This window comes from Pteropus vampyrus, unplaced genomic scaffold (genome assembly GCF_000151845.1).
Source record: "Pteropus vampyrus isolate Shadow unplaced genomic scaffold, Pvam_2.0 Scaffold99, whole genome shotgun sequence".
Lineage (NCBI taxonomy): Eukaryota > Metazoa > Chordata > Mammalia > Chiroptera > Pteropodidae > Pteropus > Pteropus vampyrus.
In genome coordinates this window covers 2,987,574-2,993,764 of record NW_011888880.1, presented here as the reverse complement: position 1 = coordinate 2,993,764, position 6,191 = coordinate 2,987,574, and positions in this window count along the sequence as shown.

Sequence of the window (6,191 nt, the reverse complement as noted above, 5' to 3'; positions counted from 1 at the left end):
AGGGAGGGAGGGAGGGAGGGAGGGAGGGAGGGAGGGAGGAAGGAAGGAAGGAAGGAAGGAAGGAAGGAAGGAAGGAAGGAAGGAAGGAAGGAAGGAAGGGTTTCTCTTAAATGGTCCAGAAAAAATAATCTGCATATGTAATATAGAGAAACAAAGATAAGCAAATGTGGTAAAATATTGACATTTGGGAAACTGTGAGGGTATATAGGAATTCTTTGTAATATGTTTTCAATTTTTCTATAAGTCTGAAATTAAGTTAAAATATTTAAAAAGTTATAGCAATCACGGTAACCTCAATTTATGGGTAAGTGAGTGTCACATTATCTTCTTTACATTTTAAGTCTTTCTTGATTAAAAGATAAAAAGAAAAAAAATTTCAATCAAGTGCAACAAATCTTTTCATAAGAGGAACCCCTAGTGTCAGAAGGGATGAGGCTGTCATTCACCCATAGAAGTCTGCCTCTGAGTAAATAGAAACAAGATGCTCTGCAAGCAGAGGGGGCTGAGGGCTTAGTCCCCACTCACCTATGGAGCTGGTGGCCCTGTGCAGGAAATGACCTGCCAACTTTTTGGTCCTGACTCCACATATCATTTATTTACATTTGGTAGTTTTTCTCTAAAACAGGATAAATAGATTAATAAACATGAAAACACACAAAAGGGAGGCAGACTGGGCATAAAAGGTGAAGGGATTAAGAAGTACTAATAGGCAGTTACAAGACAGTCATGAAGATGTAAAGTAGAGCATAGGAAATATAGTCAATAATATTGTAATAACTATGCTTGGTGGCAGGTGGGTACTAGACTTATCAGGGGGATCACTTTGTAAGTTATATAAATGAAACTAAGATAATACTGAATGTCGACTGTAATTAAAAACAAAAAAAATTTTTTTAAACACAAAATTGTTTACCCCTTATTCAGTTTCTGCACAAGTATGCTAATGTCATTCAGTCGGTATTTCTAGGATACTCACTATAGACAAAGCACTGCACTGGATATAGTAGAAAAGTATAAAAATAAATATAAGACATAGACAAATGCTCACCCGCACCCACAATGTGACAGAGAAAGCAAAGGCACAAGTGCTTATGTGTGCCTGAGGTTTTACTGTCCACTTTCATTTTTGCTGCTTTATCTCATTTCCATACCAATTCTGTAGAATTCTTTATTCCTATTTTATAGCTGAAGAAGCCCAGAGAAGTTATTAATTAGCTCACAATTACACAACTACTAAGCGACAACACCAGGAGTTTACCTCAGGTCTATCTGAGTCCAAAATCCATGCTCTTTCCACATCGCCATGTTTATAAAAGTCACAAAAACATATATACCATACAATTCCCCTTACTCAGCACTCTCAGGGATGAGTCATGTTGGACAGAGGAGTAAGCGAAAAGCCATCCTCTAGGAAACATCGTCCAAACCCTCCAAGGTTAGAGCAGAGAATACTCCAGAAGCCTGTGGGAAAGATGCTTTTCCTCTCCGCATTTCTTTTCCCTCTTGGGCTTCTGGCATTTGAAGCCCAGTACATCTGGTGTCTGACACATTCCCCCTAAAACTCCAGCAAAAGATAGCCAAAGATCCCTTTTTCTTTTTGCTCCCTCCAAGTACAAATCAGATAGATTGATAATTCAGAAATAATCTTAGCACATACTAAGGGAAAACAAAATAGGAAACATTTACAGAAAATACAACCAGCATAAAGCAGTTGAATTTCCAAAGCACAGTTTTCTGATACCAAATTGGACACCCACCCAGTCCTGAATGTTAAAACACGGCCCTTGGTCCTAAAGGGTAGTACGACCCTGCGGGCTTGTTCCTCATCTCATTCCTCAGCGTTTTGCTATCTCTTAGCCAGTTGGCTTTTAATACTTATCTTGTCCTTAGTCCTAGAAATGGGTCTAAACATCCTTCTACTGCTTCCCTATGTAACCTCCCTATATTTTAGATTCCTCATCTGTATAAAAAGGGAATAATAAAAATATCTAACTCATAGAGATCAAATGGGGAGATCAAGTAAGTACATGGCACATAGCAAACGCTTATCACATTTTTTTCTTCTTTTCCCATCTCTGCACATGTGCATCACCATTATCATCGCCATCCACCTGACGATTACAGCTAATGACTGAGCACCTACTGTGTCTCAGGCACCGTTCTAAGCACTTAACATGCATTAACTAAGTTAATCCTCACCACAATTTTATGAGGTAGGTACAATGACCACTTGCATTTTATGAAGACACTGAGGCACCAAGAGGACAAACAAGTTGCTCGAGTTCAAAAGCTGGGACTCAATCTAGCCAGCTGGGCTCCAGACCCAGCACTTCTAACCACCATGCTACACCACGTACAAAATGGATTCTTCTGTTCTGAAAATTAGCCATCTAGATTTCTATCCCTTCAACTCAGTTTGCCTTTCTGGTCCATCTCCATCCCCAACCAGGGCCTGTAAGTTGACATTAGAGCAAGAAGAGATAGAATTGAGGGAACATAAAAAAGAGCCTACAAGTGTATCTAATCATATAATCATAGAGATATAATTTATGATTAAAGGTATAACTATTTTATAATCTTCAGTTTTGTTTGAATTCTTAGAGCAGGCATTTAATACTTCCAAAAATCAATTAAAAATATTTAAAGTAGATTGATTGTGGGGAAAAAAATTCCCAAGCATAAATAACTTTGGAAAGGAAGAAGAGACTGCATATAGGGGGGAATGTATTTGTTTGTTTAATGTCAGTTAAACTGTTTAAAACAATAACTTATCAGTAAATGCTGAATATTTTCCCATGTGATTGGGACCATGATTAAGAACAAGGATCAAGAGCTGACATGGGCTGAATTTCAGCAATACTACTTTACTAGCTGTTTGAATTTTACTTAACTTCTGTGTTTTCTCATCTATAAGTGGGAATAATGATACCAATCATCTAGGGATATTGTTAGGCTTAAAGTAAGACAATATAATTAAGATGCGTGGTATGGCATATTTTTTCTAACATCGCTATAACCGCTGAAGAGTATCCTGTCTTATGGCTGTGCCAGGATTCATTTAACCAGTCCCACACTGTTAACATTTGGATCATTTTCAATACTATCAATATAAAAAGATTTTCCAAATATCTGGTTATTTCTGGGGTATCAAAGAATACCAACATTGTAACCTTGTGACACACATTATCAAATTATCAATCAATATGTAGTTTTACCAAGTTAATCTCTATATTGAGGGTATTCAGTCAATTCTTACCGCTAATTGATTATTCTAAAGGAATATGCTAATTTTATAGGCCCAAAAAACCTTATGTTGTTATTTTACTTATATATTAGATGTTTCAATTTCTTCTTTTGTTGTACTATAAAGCTCTTAGGCTTCTGAGACTAGCAGAAAAATATAAGAATAATTGGAATAGGTAAAAATTTTAATGTAGCATATTAAAGATGTGGCATTTCAAGTCATTTATGTGGGGACGAATTTTCCCAATAGTTTTCAAAGTACTCCCTAAAGCATCTCCCGCGGGGAGGGTGGGAATGGGGGCAGGGGTTGCTGGTAGGTTGGAATAACTCTTATCTTGCTCCATTTATACCACATTTATCTGTTTTATATATTGAACTTATTGGTAAATTGAGCTGACGTGTTCTGGACCTGAAAACAAAAGCAAAATCATATTTAATGAAAGGTTTTGGGACAATTAGTGTTTTGCGATATAAAATAAATGACTCTCACATCCTATACAAAAATATTTATCAGCTGGATTAAAACATTAAATGGAGGGAAACTCCATAAACTACCAGGAAATATAAGCAAGCATTAATTTCTTTTCAAGCACATTGATAAAACTAGAGATCATAATGAGAGGCACTATTTGTTTGAGTTGGTTTTTCCTAAAATATGTGCCTCTGACACAGATTCAAAATCTTTTTTTTTGTGGCCAAAAAAGTGTGGAAATGCTACATAATAACAGTGCCAAGGGGTGGCTTAGGGCGTCGAACACCCTCATTATCTCTATCAGCATCCCCAGATCACCCCAAAATGTACACTCTACATAAAACTATGCAAAACAAACAAATGTAACTGAAGGACATATCCTAGTATCTCATACTGCAAGCAAATGCTTGACACTAAGCCCTTCCTCTAACTAGACATTCTGGAGCCCGCACTGCTGCTCTCTGGAAAGAGTCACAATGTCATCAGCACAGAAAGGCTCTGAGAAGTTCTAGCATGGGAAAAGAAAACTAACTTCATTTACTCACCATTTCCTAAATTCATCTGACTACAGAACCCTTCCCTCAACGTGATACCTATTAATATCCATAGAATTCATGGAGCACATCTTAGTAAATGCTAGGATATATGAAAATTAGTATTTGAATGGGAAAATGCTGGGGAGAGGAGTTCTTGTGAAAGGTGTAGTGTCCATTTATTGTTATTTAACCAACAGTCAACTTGAGGTTCTGATATTGTGATCTGCTGACACCTAGTGCCAATGTTTTAATTTAGCACATACACATAATTTCCTACAATATATTGCTGCCCATTTAAATAAAACTCCCTGCCTGCAGACTGCCTTGAATTTAAATTCCCATATATTATCATTATGATGAACTTATATCTTGGAATAGTATCAAAGGTTTATATAAATGATCCATGGGGCTAAAAAAGTATGCTTGTACTTTTTCTCTTCTCACCTGTTAAAATGTCTTATGAAATTATACGTATATAAAATGTGTCAAGCACTACTTGTTCTGACCTTTTCATGTCATACTCATAAAAGGAACTGAATGAGACTGTATTCGGGATAGAGCTAGAAGGTTCAGAGAGAGAGGTCAGCCCATTCTACAGAAACTCGAGATTATTCATAGGGAAAGAAAGAGAAGAGGTAAAGGTAATACAATTGCAGTAATAAGCATTCTCCTGCACCAAGGACAGCGGTTATTTGGTCCAGCCATTTAAAATTGTTAATATGAATTGTAAAATGTTAGGTCTAAGAGCATTAAGATTAAATTCATGATCTGTATTAAATGTGCCTCTGTATGTTTAATGTCAATGCAAATGCTGTTTGCATAAATATATTGTATTAATAACTTCCAGGTTCTTTTGCTGCTAGTTTGAGATAATCAGATCTTATATTTTAGTAAGAATTCTCGTACTACGATGTCAATTTTAATTATCACTTGATAACTCTTATTCACCATATGATAGACTTAGTATTTTTGAGTATTTGAAATCTGAATTAAATAGTATCTAATCTAAGTATTCCTGGGAACCAAAAACCAGTTCCTCATTGTGTATTTACTTGTTCACTTACAGCTACTAAGTTGTTGTGAATATGTTATATGTGCATGTGTGTGTTTTGTGTAAATTCTGTTTCTAACTGGAACGTGGCACCGACAGTTAAGTGCTGGTTCTTTTGAGTTCGCCATGTCTAGGCTACTGTGTGACATGTGATAACTCAACCCTCTATCAAAATTATCGTGAGGCTTTATCCATACATTTTGGCATGAGGTCCTTTGGCTTTCATTGGATATAAACAAAATCCTAAACTCAATGTAAACTCAGGCACTCAAAACTTCATGTTTTAAGGTGCTCACTTAAACGATCGTAAATAATATCACTTGGTTTTAGATTAGTATCAAAATAGCAATGCAATTTTTTTTTAATATTGTAGAGAATTTGTGGATTTCTATGAACATATGCTTGGATCATAGACTGAGAAACACTGCCATGGATTCATTCAAGAATATTTATTGAGGGTATTGTGTGCCTGGCACAGGGAATCCAGCAATCAGCAAACTGCCTGCCCTTATGAACAGTCTTACAGTCTAATGGAAAGGAGGACAACAGACAAGTAATTATATCATTTCAGACAGTGATCAGTGCTGTAAGGAAAGTGAGCAGGATAAAGGAATGGAAAGTGAAAAGGACAGAGACACTGTTTTAGATAGGCTGGAAGGAAAGGCATCCTGTCTGACATATGAGCAGACACCTAAATGAATATTATTTGGGGAATAGTTTTCTAGGCAGAAGAGCAAGTGTAAAGGCTTTGAGACAGGGATGTACTGGAGTGTTTGAGGACCACCCAAGAGGCCACTGTGGCTGAAGCATTAGCTAGGAAAAGAATGTCAGAGAAGTGGCCAGGGTCCAGATCACAGCATCCTGCAATGTAGTAATGAATTTGGTGGTA